The 16,512-nt window shown below is 47.2% G+C and overlaps 1 long non-coding RNA gene across 1 annotated transcript; it reads left to right on the top strand.

Annotated features, from left to right (window-relative positions):
- The first annotated feature begins 7,934 nt into the window (after nucleotides 1–7,934).
- On the top strand, nucleotides 7,935–12,402 carry LOC111075277. Its single transcript, XR_002607907.2, has 3 exons — nucleotides 7,935–8,044; nucleotides 8,106–8,165; nucleotides 12,021–12,402. It is a non-coding gene; the product is annotated as an uncharacterized LOC111075277 (long non-coding RNA).
- Nucleotides 12,403–16,512: the final 4,110 nt, after the last annotated feature.

The raw sequence follows: 16,512 nt of genomic DNA, 5'->3' as shown, positions 1-16,512 counted from the left end.
TATTTTTCTTTCTCCACTACCAAATGACCTAACTTTATGAACACAGACATCAACAGTAACAGAAATCAAAACGCTCCAGTCAGCAGTGTCCTAAGGATAGCCTTCTGGAACGCCTGCGGTATACGAAACAAGATGACTGAATTGGAACTATTCATGAATAACAATGCAATTCAAATCATGATGGTCTCTGAAACCAGACTTGCCCAAAACTCGGACATTTTGAAAATACCAAGGTATCTGACCTACCACACTGCAAACTCTTTAAGCCATCGGAAGGGAGGAGTCGTGGTATTTGTCGAGGAGAATGTCCGTCATGTTGCCTTGGAACCAATAAGCACCGACTTCTTACAGTGTGCCCCTATAGTCTTGATTCCCGAAAACAATAACGTTAAAGACATGATAGTTATTTCGCCAGTATACTGCCCCCCATCATACAACTGGGAACCAATGCACTTCAAGATGCTGCTGAAGCACTTCGATAGTATCCTTGGTCACGAAACTAGCTTCCTGTGCTGTGGCGACTGGAATGCAAAACATACATGGTGGGGCAATACGAGATCCTGCAAAAGAGGACGAGCCTTGTTTAATGCCATTAATACTGGAAACAGATATAATATTCACTCCACAGGCGGGGCCACGCACTTCCCATTTGACCGTAACAAAAGACCATCGGCTTTGGACTTTGCAATTAGTGGAGGCCTAGCAAGGCTCAGAATCCAAATCCAATCCTGCGCAGGCCTAGACTCGGACCACCTGCCACTGACGATCAAATTAGGTTATAGAGACGATATGATGTTCCTGCAAAAACCAATAAAAACCAGACTATTAACTAAAAGAACCAATATTAACAAACTAAATGAACGACTAGACCAAGTAATAAACCTAAACACCGAGATAACCACAGGCCCCGACATAGATGATGCAGTTAACATTCTCATGAGAAATGTGGAAGAGGCAATATCTTTTGCCACCAAAGAGCCAAGCTCTCACAGGGTTCCTGAGTTTGGGAATAGGCACAAGCAGCGACGACCATCAAGAGCACAGTATGAATTAGACGATGAGACCAGAGCGCTTCTCCTACAAAAAAAGCAACTGTACCAGTATCTGAAATTTTTTCGCACAGAAGAAGCTAAAAAACTGTATAAGGCCGCACAAAATTACCTAAAAAAGAAGGTCAAGCGACTAAAAGCGGATAAAATAAATAAGGAACTCGAATTAATAAACACCCAAGACAGGTACAGGATGAAAGGACTATGGAAGTTAACCAGGGAAATAAAAAGACAACCACAGCCAAACTGGCCTATTTGTACTCAGGAGAGAGACGCTAATAACAGACTGATATGGACCAAGACAAGCCAAGAGAAAGCCGAGGCTTTTGTCACTCATCTTGAAAAACGCTTTAGCCCTAGGCACACCAGCACTGAAGAGGAACAAAGAATAGTACAAGACAAGCTGGAGGCGGAGAGGCGGAGGCTGATGGCGGTGCAGGCACAAGCCTGTCCTCTCAGAGCGATCACATTCTCTGAACTGTCTCTGGCAATTAGGGAGCTGGAGATAAGCAAGGCCCCAGGGACGGACAGAATAGACAACGCCCTCATAAAAGCTTTCTCCAAAAAAGCAATCCTTTACATTCTTCATATATACAATGCCATTCTTAGAATAGGACACTTCCCGCAAAACTGGAAGCACGCAACAATCACTCTACTCTTGAAACCAAATAAATCAGCACACGATGTTACCTCCTATCGCCATGGCTCCTGGACTAAGGCTATGTCGGCGGGCCCTTGCTCCATGGCAAAGAGGAGCTCCGCCGACGCAATTTTACTTTTGTGGAGGTTGAGCTGCAGCACACTCACCATGTGCGTCTGGCTCAGCTCCACTCGACGGGTTGACTACTACCGTCAGGTCACCGTCCTCCCCCTCTTCCTCCGAGTCCAGCGCAAGACCCTGTGCGGCCTCCACGATGGTGTCCAGACCAAGGTCTTTCTCCACCTCGCCCGCCTGCAGAGTGTGCGCATCTTTGTCCTCGGGGTGGCGCTTTCTCAACCGCAGGTAAACACTGCCCATCCCCCACGCCATCTTCCCGAATCTTGGGTATAGCAGGTCCTCTGCCTCCTTGCTGATCTGGATGATCGCACTCTGGCCCCCCTCGTTGGGTAGTGGGCTCCCGATGTGCAGAATCTTCCAGTTAGCCGTTGGCACGTCGGGGTTCTGCCTCTGTAGCAGCTTCAGCGCACGGTCCCCTTGGATTACGATGGGGAAGAGTACCTTTGCCTTTGGTATGGACGGGATTAGCTCCCTGTCCACCACCTCCAGCTTGGCCCCCTCCCACAACGCTTCCAGTTGGCAGACCGTTTGCGTCAGCCACTTGAGTGTGGGGTCGTCCATACATTTAAGTATTTTCACCCCGTTGAGCCACCCTGCACCATCGAACGTGGGCATGGGGGCCGTTGGGTCCTCCTCCATTCTGGCGAACAGCGCATCCACGAGCCGCGCGTGCACCGTCTTCCACCGCGCCGCCGTTATTTTGCCATTCTCTTCGCTCCGGTCTATGAGTGCCACGATTAAATGTCGTTTGGTCACCTCACTGACCTTCGCTTTTTGGGGACGTTTCGCCTGTTTGGGTGTGGGGGCTGCCACCTTGGGCCCGCGTTGCCGCTTGCTCGCCGGAGTGTCGTTCTTGGCACTCTCCGGTCGAGCGTTGCCTTTTGGTGGCGAGACTCTCCTCCACCTTGTTGGCAAATCCCTCCGTCGATGCCTTCATCTGCGGCATCTGCGAGAAGTGCAGCCGGCCCTCCTTTATCCGTCCTTCGGCCCAGGTCATTTTGGCCTTCTCCTCCTCAGAGAGGTCCTTCTTGCCCTGGAGCCGTCCCACGATCTTGAGGGCCGCTTTGTAATGCGCCTTCGCCTTCAACCCCTCCTTGGAACGCTTCGGCCCTTCCCTACGCGGGGAGCTGGAACCTGGTTCCGGGGAGCGGAGAAGGCTGTCTTCCTCCGTCTTGGTTACGGAGAGCACGCTCTCCAGGTCCGAATCTGTATCGACCACGGCACCTGTGCGGCTCAACCTGGAGTGAGTCGTTTTTGTGGCAGTAGCATTGCAACTGATATGACCTGCTCCCGTCATATCAGAGGTGTGGCCGCTGGCGACACGCAGAGAGGATTGCTCCTCCCCGTGCCCGCCGGTGGTAGCAGCCACGCTTTCCACCGACGTTTGGGTTGACATCCCAACCCTTGCTTTATCATCCGTCCGCTCCATTGTTGGCCCAGAGGGTCCATGCTGGTTAATATTTTTCGGGGGGACCACCCCCTAGCGTTTTATGCCTACCCGCCAGGCACCTCCAGCCATGGCCATGGTTCAGTTCCCCCAAATTTTTGGTCGGGAAGACCTGGACCTGGCCTTGGCTACCATTACCCCGGACAGAGCAAGCGGCAATGCATTACCCGATTCGGGATAATGCAGTGCCCATTGCCCAGCCGGCACCCTCTGGGAGGGTTCAGCTGGAGGATTTTTGCCGGCCTATGGGAAAGTAAGATTCGAATCTTTTTAGGTGTGTTTTATTGCTGTATTTAATCAAATCGCTGGATAAATTTTGAGCGATTTTGATTCCGCTGAAAAATTGGTGTGTGGCACCGCGCAATGGCACCAGACAAGATTATCTGGGCCATTAAATCATTTAGTCCCTACAAGTCATCGGGCCCGGATGATATCCGACCATCCATGCTGAAAGTAGCTTGCCTGCACCTACTACCATGGCTGAAGAAAACTTTCGGATTCCTCCTAACTGGGTACGTCCCCCATGCGTGGAGGGAGGTGAGCGAGGTCTTCATCCCCAAGGCCGGGCAGATAAACCACATCTCCCCAAAGGACTACAGACCCATCAGTCTGTCCTAATTTTTTCTAACAGCGATGAAACGACTAATGTTAGACAAACAAGTGTACAGTGGAGCTCAGCACGCCAACCTCAAAAGTAGATCAGTTGACACCGCACTACACGAAGTTGTTGGGCATATCGAAAAGACTCTTAGCGATAAGGAATATGCATTGGCGGCCTTCCTAGATATAGGGGGCCTTCAACAACGTCAGGATCGAGTCAATAACGGCCTCACTGGCCAAGATTGGCACACACCCGACGGTAACCGGATGGCTAGACAGCGTTCTCAGGAGCAGAACGATAAGCGCCAATCTAGGCTCCTCCTCGTCAAGAAAGACGGTCACACGAGGTACTCCGCAAGGGGGAGTTATATCCCCTCTACTGTGGAACCTGGTCCTCAACGACCTCCTTCTTCAGCTGGGGAGGAGCGGGTATGAGGTCACGGCCTTTGCGGATGATCTATTATTACTGGTAATGGGTAAATTTCTGCCCACAATAAGTGACCTTCTGGAATCTGAACTGGGCATAACCGAAATACCGAGAATCAAACTACCAGCAATTGGTGGAACGACACTCGAGTTATCAAGCGAAGCCAAGTATCTGGGTGTCATCCTTGACTCCAAACTCTTCTGGAAGAGAAACACGGAGGAAAGGAAGAAAAAGGCAATGGCATCTTTCTACACTTGTAGGAAGAATTTTGGACGAACATGGGGCTTACAGCCGCGCATCATCCACTGGATGTATACAGCGGTATTAAGACCCATCCTGACATACGGAGGCATGGTATGGTGAGAAGCGGCTTACACCAAATCCCACCTGGAGAACCTCCGTAGAGTCCAATGGACGGCATGCCTTGGGGTCACCGGATCTCTCAAATCCACCCCACAGACAGCTCTGGAAACCATGCTAGGCCTGGAACTGATAGACCTCCATCTCATGTGCAAGGCTGAGATAAGTGCAGCAACGCTACTAGCCGCAGTTCTTAAAGCCATTGCCTTATGGTCACGCCATAATACTCCGTGAGGAGGAAGGTGGAACGACCGGGTGGAGTGACTACTGTGTTTCAGAGTTCTCATGGAAAAGAAACATTAAAGGACACATATCGGACAGGCAGAAATGGAAGAGTGACACGGTCCTGGGGCAGAACGAGCTCTCCATTTTCACAGACGGGTCAAAGATTGCTGAAGGGGCATAAGCTGTAATCGTCTATTAGAAATTAGCAACCAACATATATTAGAATACCAGACTGGTTCAGTGTATTCCAGGCGGAGATATATGCAGTATAGCAAGCGGCAAAGTTGGTATACACCTTGGAGATACCTCCGTGGAACATATCAATCTGCATTGACAGACAAGCTGCCCACCACAAGCAGACTCGTACGCACCAAAGAACTGGACAGCCTGGCAAACAATCATCTAGAGAAATCTAGATAATAGAGAGTACAAATGAAGCTCACCCAATCTACAAGCTTCCATATCTACTGCACCGTGAATCATAGTTGAGGAACTGCACAAATGGGATGGACCCTTTCAATGCACCAATTGCCAGGGTAGCGGGAAAACGGCACTTTATAAAAGGGAAAGCCAAAGTGACTTGAGAGCGGTGAGTGCGAGACTCATGTAAAGCACCATTATAGGGAACGATGGGCACTGGCACGAGACCATAAAAAGGAGAGCAAAAGGAACAAACATCTCTTTTTACACGTGATCTCTGGAGAAGAATGTTAAGATGAGGCAACATTTGATACGATATCTAGCTGATTAACAGAGCTTGATGCGACAGGGATACTATTCCTCCGAGGCCCAAAACCAGCGACGGGCGATCTGACTCAGAGCTGCATCTACTGGCATCACTGCACGAGTCGACGGCGAGGTCACCGTGTCGGCTCTCATGTCCCCAGGGTTCAGCGAGGCCGCAAGTGACCTGGTGGTGCTGAGCTGAAGGCCGGCACCCACGAGAAGCGAGATAAGACGGAGCTAGGAAGCTGTCGAGGGGTCTGATGTCGTCGGAGTCCCAGAAACAGCCAGCGGAGCGGCCCAAGGAGCCCAAGACGAGCACCGAGGTGCCAACGGTGAGGGCCGAGGAGAAGGCTGCAAGGGCCGGTGCGACAGACGCCGAGGTGAAGCGCGTCGCAGAATGGCTACGGCAGATCGCGTTGACAGCCGCAAAGGAGGAGCTGAGGCCGAGAAAGATCGCCAGAAGAGGTCCGAGGAGTGCCACCGCCAGTACGTCTATAAGCAGCAGGCTGGGGCAAGGAAGCGCGAGGACGACGATGGATGCCCAACGGGTACAAAATAGGAACGAACATCCCAGGAGAAAGACTGCCAGGGGCGGTTCCCTTGGGTAGAGGAAGAGGATTTGTGGTAACCTCCTCTGCCGAACACCGGGCAAAAAAGCCAATCTAGCGGAATAAAAGTAAAATTTTAAAATAGAAACAAATTCAAACTTTTTTGTTGGATTCGATTACCAATACACGTTAGGCTACCGATATTTTTTTTAAATATTTGATTGACTCAGCTGTTTTCGCCCCCTTATTTCCACCTCTTTTTTACACTCATTAGCAAACTTGATTGGTTTTTAGCGCCTCTTTTTACACATAACTTAAGTATCTTACATTTGGTTGTAATCAGCTTTGCCATTTTGAAAAGCTAATTGATGCAGCTTGTGAGGAACTATCTCAGGCTGGGATATGCTTCAGCCTGTCCAGGGTCCTGAATTACAAGACATTTATAATTCACGAGGACTTTATTGGGAAAACCAGGAACTTTGCCAGCAACTGAAATAGAATGAATAGCCAAATCATCACACTTTTTGGTTGTTTGAATTTTTAATCGGTTTCTCTATTGTTTCGGGTTATTATGCTACTTGGTTAGTTAGACTGATTGGCCGCGACGTGTATGTTATTTCTTGACTCCTGATGGACTGCCTCGTCTCCATGCCAGGCAGTGCCCTTTTATGGATTGGCCGGTCATCGATTTTCCCACCAATTTACAGATATCTTATTCCGAAATTTTTGAATGTTCTTACATAAATATATATTGCCGAGTGGATTGCCCGGTAACAGAGGGTTACCTAACGAAATCGCCTCCCAATAAGTGTCCAATGTCCTAGGTATGGTGATCAGTGTGCACCGGTACCGTGGGTAAAGAATTTTGGTTGGAACTTCGGATATATTTTTAGGAATATTTAATTTATTATTTTCGATACTTATTGCGTAAGCCCCCTTGTGCCGGTGCCCTGTCTTTTGGCATGTTCCGCGGTTCTCGGTTTTCCTGGCTGCCGGCCGCGTATGTGCTGAGGTTGGTAGTTATTTTTCTTTATTTTGTCTCTTGCTGTTCCCATTTTCGTGGATTTTGGTGTCGCGTGTGCTAAGTTTTGTTGGGTGTTGATATCGTCATTTGAGAGCTTTGGTTACTTGGTTTTGCTGCGGTGGGGGTTGTTTATATAATCTTGGCCAGCTCCTTTCCATCGATTGGCCGCACGTGTGCTGAGTCCTCGCTTTTCTTTCTTTCTTCGGTCGACGTCTTTCGACCTGTGCTGCGTCCTCGAATTCGTTGGTGTGGATATCTTCACCTGTGTGTAGCGTTGGTTGCACCGACTGCTTGTATGAATTTGACCCAAACACATTGTGGTTTAAGCTTTCTTTTTTAGAAATAATAAGCTTTCAAATGTAGAAATGATTATTTTTGTGCGTAATTTTTTAAGAAATTTTGTCTTAAGCTCAGAGGTGCGCTTCCTATTTATGGTCGGTTATGAGCCATCGTGGTGCTGGTTGCTACATATTGTGGGTTAATCGCTGGAATTGCTCCTTCTTATTGAGCTTAACCTGCGCCGGTGGTCGCTCAGGCCAGAGCCCAGCTGGAGCGGCTGGCATCGTTCCCTGAGCAGCTGGTGGAGGAGCGGAGTTCCGAAAATTTCCCAGTTATTCCACTATCCATCTGGGATGTTCCTAATTCGCGCGTTTCTGTGCGGTATTTTTTCGATAATTTTCAAAGGCAACCATAAATATTTGACATTCACAACAAAAAATCGGAATTCACAACGAAAATGTAAACAATGACAGATAAGAAAATGGGGAAAAACAACAACACAATCCATCAGCACTCAGGAAAACAACGAGCAATCAAACAACAATTTTTAAATAAAAATGAAAGAGCATAAAATGGCTTTGGTAAGTTTAAAAAATAAATTTTAATTTATAAGAATACCATCAATACTACACAACAATGCAGCAAACAAATTAACAGCTGGTGGCTGGTTGAAGTGGTCTGCTGAGATGAAGCAGGCAGCAGGTTTATGGATGTCGGGCAGGAAAGCATTTTCGGGGACCACGTAAATTTCCATATATATAAGGATATGGCCCAGTCCATGAAGGAGGCAGGGCTCGACATGGAGTGGCCGGAAGCATCATTTCTGCGGCCAGTGCGCCCCCACCAAGCGCGCAAAACAGAACGACTGGTGCTGGTTCAGCAGCTTCTCGGCCTCGGGCAGCGTCGTGGGCGTTTCCTCGGAGGCCACGTCCGTCTGGGTCTTGGTCAGCCACGTCTGGAAGTGATCGAGATCGCGCAGGAAGCGGTGCAGATCGCCGGCCTCCTCCAGCTTTGAGTCAATAATTATTCCTTCTTGACATTTTTGTATTAAAAAAATTTAGCATTGCAATGAACTCTTCTTCCTCGAATTCATCTATGTTGCTTTGCTTTCTGTCCAAAGTCAGTAAAAATTTTTGCAACAACATATTTTGTTGTTGAACCACGGCTAAACCAATTGTCAAATAGTACATTTTAAATTATTATAAATTCACAATCAATAGCATAATTAAAATTTTAGAATATTTTTTCTAAATTAAGATTTAATCGAGTTTGGTGGCTGCAAATTCTGTATATTTCGACGAAAGACTCAAAAAAGGGACGTGCGCTCGACTTCAATACTATTTTTCGACTTCTTTTCATTTTCGTTATAAAATATTCTTAAGCCTAACTTATCTAGGGCGGCGAAGCGGGGCGAATTTGCCAAGAGCGAGAGAGAGCTTTATTGCGCTCCCGCTTCGCCCTAAACTATCTTACACTAGACTTCAAATTTTACCAAAATATAAAATTAGCGTCGTGACGCGACACCGGCCCCGTTTAAGGCCTGTGGGACTTCAACCCATCGGCAGAAGCGTCAACTTATGTATTGGCCTCCTGTAGACCGCTCCGCTGCTCGTCCTGAGGTCGACCACCCTGACCTTTCCGTCCTGCCCAGCGTGTGTTGCGACGACCCTTCCGAGGAGCCACTGTTGGGGCGGAAGGTTATCCTCTGCGACGATGACGAGGTCGCTTTCCTCGACGTTGGGCTGCCACTGGTGCCACTTGCATCTTATTTGCAAGCCCAGCACATACTCCCGGGACCATCGTTGCCAGAAAATTCGCCTGGCTGACGAGACAAGCCGCCATCGCCTTAAGCAACTCAGACCCTCCTGGTCCGGGGTCCGGGGTGCTGGGGGTGCGATGAGCGGCCCGCCTGTCAGCAGGTGCCCGGGAGTCAGGGCGTCTCCGTCGCTTGGGTCGGGGCTTATTGATCCCAAAATGCGCGAGTTGAGCACCGCCTCGATGCCCACCATCACGCTCTCCAGCTCCTCTGCGGTGAAGAGCGCGCTTCCGGCCGACCTCAGTAAGAGGTTTTTGGCCGACTTCACTCTTGCCTCCCACAGTCCGCCCATGTGCGGAGCTCGAGGTGGCAGGAAGGCGAACTCGCAGCCGCTTCTCGCTGCGAACTCTCGAATTGCGTCCGCTTCCGTCTCTAGCGTCCTCCTCAGCTCGTCGAAGTGGCGACTTGCTCCGACGAAATTGGTCGCGTTATCGCAGTTCACGCGGAGCGGACATCCTCGACGACCAACGAACCTTTGAAAAGCCAATAAGAAGGAGTTAGTCGTTAGATCGGAGACAATTTATAGATGAACTGCCTTGGACGCAAAACAGACAAATAACGCTATGTAGGACTTATAAGGGGGCCTTCCACGAATTTTTTAGTGTCGTATAGACTGGGCCACAAAAATCAACACCACATAATCCAAACACGCTGCCTAAGGATGCTCACAAGTGCTCGTGAGCCGGCATGAAAATTCGTTTGATGCAGATAGCGAACATAGGTCTGCACAAACTGCGAGCGTTTTGTCAACAGCAGCGGAAACTTGGCATGGTATGACATAGGAGCGTTAACTAGTAGCCCCTCAACTCGCAACAACGAAAAAGAGCACCAAGTGCCCATTTCTTCGTTGATGAAGGGATTCAATCGCTCAAGACTGGGGCCTAACCTGGTGCCTTTACGAACCCTTTCGATATCTTCCTGATACTCGTTTTTCTAGATCAGCTTGACAATTTTGTGAAAAGCCTCATCGTACTCTACTGGTGACGGAGTGACTTCAATGACGGAACACGTAAACGAACACTCTTAGCAGCTTGATGTGTGACGAGTATCCCTCGATTATCTCCGCTAAATCATTTGATTTAGCTTTGCCATTTTGAAAAGCTAATTGATGCAGCTTGTGAGGAACTATCTCAGGCTGGGATATGCTTCAGCCTGTCCAGGGTCCTGAATTACAAGACATTTATAATTCACGAGGACTTTATTGGGAAAACCAGGAACTTTGCCAGCAACTGAAATAGAATGAATAGCCAAATCATCACACTTTTTGGTTGTTTGAATTTTTAATCGGTTTCTCTATTGTTTCGGGTTATTATGCTACTTGGTTAGTTAGACTGATTGGCCGCGACGTGTATGTTATTTCTTGACTCCTGATGGACTGCCTCGTCTCCATGCCAGGCAGTGCCCTTTTATGGATTGGCCGGTCATCGATTTTCCCACCAATTTACAGATATCTTATTCCGAAATTTTTGAATGTTCTTACATAAATATATATTGCCGAGTGGATTGCCCGGTAACAGAGGGTTACCTAACGAAATCGCCTCCCAATAAGTGTCCAATGTCCTAGGTATGGTGATCAGTGTGCACCGGTACCGTGGGTAAAGAATTTTGGTTGGAACTTCGGATATATTTTTAGGAATATTTAATTTATTATTTTCGATACTTATTGCGTAAGCCCCCTTGTGCCGGTGCCCTGTCTTTTGGCATGTTCCGCGGTTCTCGGTTTTCCTGGCTGCCGGCCGCGTATGTGCTGAGGTTGGTAGTTATTTTTCTTTATTTTGTCTCTTGCTGTTCCCATTTTCGTGGATTTTGGTGTCGCGTGTGCTAAGTTTTAATTTTGTTGGGTGTTGATATCGTCATTTGAGAGCTTTGGTTACTTGGTTTTGCTGCGGTGGGGGTTGTTTATATAATCTTGGCCAGCTCCTTTCCATCGATTGGCCGCACGTGTGCTGAGTCCTCGCTTTTCTTTCTTTCTTCGGTCGACGTCTTTCGACCTGTGCTGCGTCCTCGAATTCGTTGGTGTGGATATCTTCACCTGTGTGTAGCGTTGGTTGCACCGACTGCTTGTATGAATTTGACCCAAACACATTGTGGTTTAAGCTTTCTTTTTTAGAAATAATAAGCTTTCAAATGTAGAAATGATTATTTTTGTGCGTATTTTAAGAAATTTTGTCTTAATCTCAGAGGTGCGCTTCCTATTTATGGTCGGTTATGAGCCATCGTGGTGCTGGTTGCTACATATTGTGGGTTAATCGCTGGAATTGCTCCTTCTTATTGAGCTTAACCTGCGCCGGTGGTCGCTCAGGCCAGAGCCCAGCTGGAGCGGCTGGCATCGTTCCCTGAGCAGCTGGTGGAGGAGCGGAGTTCCGAAAATTTCCCAGTTATTCCACTATCCATCTGGGATGTTCCTAATTCGCGCGTTTCTGTGCGGTATTTTTTCGATAATTTTCAAAGGCAACCATAAATATTTGACATTCACAACAAAAAATCGGAACTCACAACGAAAATGTAAACAATGACAGATAAGAAAATGGGGAAAAACAAAAACACAATCCATCAGCACTCAGGAAAACAACGAGCAATCAAACAACAATTTTTAAATAAAAATGAAAGAGCATAAAATGGCTTTGGTAAGTTTAAAAAATAAATTTTAATTTATAAGAATACCATCAATACTACACAACAATGCAGCAAACAAATTAACAGCTGGTGGCTGGTTGAAGTGGTCTGCTGAGATGAAGCAGGCAGCAGGTTTATGGATGTCGGGCAGGAAAGCATTGACGATTTTCGGGGACCACGTAAATTTCCATATATATAAGGATATGGCCCAGTCCATGAAGGAGGCAGGGCTCGACATGGAGTGGCCGGAAGCATCATTTCTGCGGCCAGTGCGCCCCCGACCAAGCGCGCAAAACAGAACGACTGGTGCTGGTTCAGCAGCTTCTCGGCCTCGGGCAGCGTCGTGGGCGTTTCCTCGGAGGCCACGTCCGTCTGGGTCTTGGTCAGCCACGTCTGGAAGTGATCGAGATCGCGCAGGAAGCGGTGCAGATCGCCGGCCTCCTCCAGCTTTGAGTCAATAATTATTCCTTCTTGACATTTTTGTATTAAAAAAATTTAGCATTGCAATGAACTCTTCTTCCTCGAATTCATCTATGTTGCTTTGCTTTCTGTCCAAAGTCAGTAAAAATTTTTGCAACAACATATTTTGTTGTTGAACCACGGCTAAACCAATTGTCAAATAGTACATTTTAAATTATAATAAATTCACAATCAATAGCATAATTAAAATTTTAGAATATTTTTTCTAAATTAAGATTTAACAACAAACAATCGAGTTTGGTGGCTGCAAATTCTGTATATTTCGACGAAAGACTCAAAAAAGGGACGTGCGCTCGACTTCAATACTATTTTTCGACTTCTTTTCATTTTCGTTATAAAATATTCTTAAGCCTAACTTATCTAGGGCGGCGAAGCGGGGCGAATTCGCCAAGAGCGAGAGAGAGCTTTATTGCGCTCCCGCTTCGCCCTAAACTATCTTACACTAGACTTCAAATTTTACCAAAATATAAACTTAGCGTCGTGACGCGACACCGGCCCCGTTGAAGGCCTGTGGGACTTCAACCCATCGGCAGAAGCGTCAACTTATGTATTGGCCTCCTGTAGACCGCTCCGCTGCTCGTCCTGAGGTCGACCACCCTGACCTTTCCGTCCTGCTCAGCGTGTGTTGCGACGACCCTTCCGAGGAGCCACTGTTGGGGCGGAAGGTTATCCTCTGCGACGATGACGAGGTCGCTTTCCTCGACGTTGGGCTGCCACTGGTGCCACTTGCATCTTATTTGCAAGCCCAGCACATACTCCCGGGACCATCGTTGCCAGAAAATTCGCCTGGCTGACGAGACAAGCCGCCATCGCCTTAAGCAACTCAGACCCTCCTGGTCCGGGGTCCGGGGTGCTGGGGGTGCGATGAGCGGCCCGCCTGTCAGGCATGATGTGAGCGGCCACACACTCGACACTTGCTAGCTTTGCATCGTACCACAGTGTGTCCTTGTTGCAGACAGTTGATGCAGAGCGATGCCGATTTGACAAATTCGAATCTTTGCATCACTGCAAGCCGCGCAAATGGACTGCAAGTAGTCAACAAATGGTCTTTTGCATTGCAGTAACTACATTTTTGGTTTTTAGCATTCGCAGTAGAGCACGCGAATGAGCTCCGATTGTGAGGCTTGCTTGGCACAGCTTTCTGCTCCTGCTTTGGTTTTGCCGATTCTTCGGCGGAAAGATGCTGATATCTGCGATTAAGCATTTTTTCGCAGTCAGCCCATCGAGCTGTTCTTCCCATTTTCGTTTGGTCACAGGATCGACTCTGTTGAAGACGAGATGCATTTGCATTTGAGATCTTTTGCTAATCGCCTATTGACAACAAGGAACCAAATATCGATGAAGTGGTATCGATTAGGTTCCTTCAGGACGATGCAGATTGCTGGGTCATTTTGGGAAGACTAAATAGGGCAGCAATATGGTTCATAAAGATCACACATTCGGTATCATAGACCCGTTTTAAGCTGGCCATGGCTTTCTCATATTACTTGGAACGCCCTCTCCGTTCCCAACACTTCACCAGAGAGGCATGAAAGGGAGTGGTTAAACTTTTCGATAATTGGAATGCTTTCGTCATTGTGAACAAGAGTCTCAAATAAACTAATGAAGCTTTTGAATTCCGAATATTTGCCACTGAACTTTGGCAGAGCTAACTTCGGAAGTCGAGCACGAGTTGGAGCAACAGAAGCTGATACTTGTATTGTATCGCTGGCTGTTTTCAAGGCGTCGATACGCGACGTTATCTTTGCCTTGGTTAAAATCGAGAGTTCTTCCAACTCGGCTCCAAACTCATCGTCACTATATATTTCTTCGGTTGATTCTTGAACTTCGCTTGCCTTGGCTATGGTTGCTTTCAGTACATCGAGTCTGCACTCGAGCTCTGTCAACTGCAGCGGAATCTCCCCATCTTCCAGCCGGTCCGCTAGTCGGCAAATGCCTTTGACACGGGAGCTGAGCTTCTTTTTCAGCTCTACAAGAATAGATTTTTGATCTGATTTTGGATTCATCTTGACTCTCGATACTTAAGTGAATTACTAATCAGGGCTTTTCTCACGAACAGGAATGTGTACCCAAATTAAGTCGAAAACAATATACCTGGCGACTAGAGGGTATCAAACCACTTAGCGATCGGTTTAATACGGTCTAGGGTGTTGAAGCCAAATGAGGCGAAAAATCGATATACCCGACGATTAAAGGGTATCGAGGCACTTGGCGATCTGTTTAATACGGACCTAGGGTGTCGATGCCAAATGCGGCAAAAAACCGATATACCCGCCTATTAAAGGGTATCGAGGCACTTGGCGATCTGTTGGCGCAGGCGTGCCAACACAAAACAACAAGAACAACAACTAACAGCAACGGTGACAAGCGAAAGAGAAAACGAAACATATGCACATGTGTGTGTGTCTAAGCTGTGTTGGCGCTTGTGTATTCTGGTCCTGGCTGACCGACCGATAGACACCAAATTGAATTGCGAGGCACGCTTTGACAAATTGACAGTTGGAGCCTTGGCACCAAAACTATATACCCGACGATAACAGGGTAGCGCGTCGCTTGGCGAATGGTTTGACTCAAACGCGCCAAACGAAAGAACACACCAATAGCAACGACGGTCAGCAACGGCGACGAGCAAAGGCGAGAACGAAAATTCACCGCTGCAGCTGCTATGTTCGTATGTGTGCGCTTGGCCAATGACCAAACTATATATTTGCGCAACGAAAACGAGAAAGGAAGAAAGGGGCGACAGTGATTGCAGTTATAAATTATACGTATGTATGTTCTGCGGCCAAGATGGTTTGATGTATGTGAATATGTGATATATGTAATATATGTACAAACTCTACTACATAAATGCAAATCGAGCTCTACTATGTCATACGGATGTACCAAGAATTGAAAGCGAGGTGCACTTATTTTAGCACAAGACAGTAACTGCGAGATTTTAATGATTTTGTCTTTGCTCGAGCTTTAAATTTTTTTGCACAAATACCTCTATGTATGTATATAAGATGGGATACTGGGAATTCCACTTTCCTTGGAAGGTGGCAAACGTCTTTAGGAATGGATATCCCTCGGCGGTTGAGATCTCTGGGTATTTTTGGGGTGTATGCTTGTTAGCCGACCGGCGCGGTAGCTTTAGGTGTGAAATTAGGGGTTGATCTGCTGCACACACACGCGACGCGGGCAGGGGTATATTATATACACTTAAAATATTCAATATGTGTTTTACATATATATTTCACCACTCGTGTCACTGTCACTTTCTGCCTTTAAACTATACTAATTTGCGAGTCCACCCGGGGGCGCCATGAAATTTTAGAATATTTGTTCTAAATTCAAATTTAACAAAAAAAAACCGAGTTTGGTGGCTGCAAATTCTGTATATTTCGACGAAAGACTCAAAAAGGGGACGTGCTCTCGACTTCAATACTATGTTTCGACTTATTTTCATATTCGTTATAAAATATTCTTAAGCCTAACTTATCTAGGGCGGCGAAGCGGGGCGAATTCGCCAAGAGCGAATTTTTTATTTTATTTTTTTTGTCTGGACGTTGATATGCAATGACTGCACCATCAAGTGGCCCATGCGACACCAAGCCGAAGCCTGATACGCGCGGAACCCAGGCAGAAACCCAGCCCTCCTCCCACCCAACCGACCGAGGGGCGCTGCCGCATGACCGATCGCGAGCATGCAGGAAAGATAGGTGTTAGACTAAAATTCGAGCAAAATTAGAGCTAAACACAACTCAAAGAGCTAAACATGCAAAGATAGCTAAAAAATATAACTAATTACGGGAAAGGTATGTTAGTATTAGTGATTTAAGAAGAGGAAGGGAATTAGTAGTTGATATTATGTGGTAGAGGGAATTGAAGTCCGAGCAAAGGACCCTAAATGGTTCGTGCAAGGAATAATTCGATCTACAAAGCGAAAGGAACAAAGGAATGAAGTTTCTAGTAGATCTAATAGGAATCGTAAAGTTTATGCGGCTCAACAAGTCAGGGCTATCTACGTCACCCTTGATCAGGTTGTGCATAAAAATCACACCAAGCATTTTTCTACGACTAACTAAGGTTGGAAGGTTTAGTAAAGGCAATCTACGAGGATAAGATGGCAGTCTCACACCTGCATCCCAGTTA

The sequence above is a fragment of the Drosophila obscura genome, unplaced genomic scaffold (genome assembly GCF_018151105.1).
Source record: "Drosophila obscura isolate BZ-5 IFL unplaced genomic scaffold, ASM1815110v1 contig_96, whole genome shotgun sequence".
Lineage (NCBI taxonomy): Eukaryota > Metazoa > Arthropoda > Insecta > Diptera > Drosophilidae > Drosophila > Drosophila obscura.
Note: the sequence above shows the minus strand (reverse complement) of the source record. Positions and strands in the feature narration are given on the sequence as shown.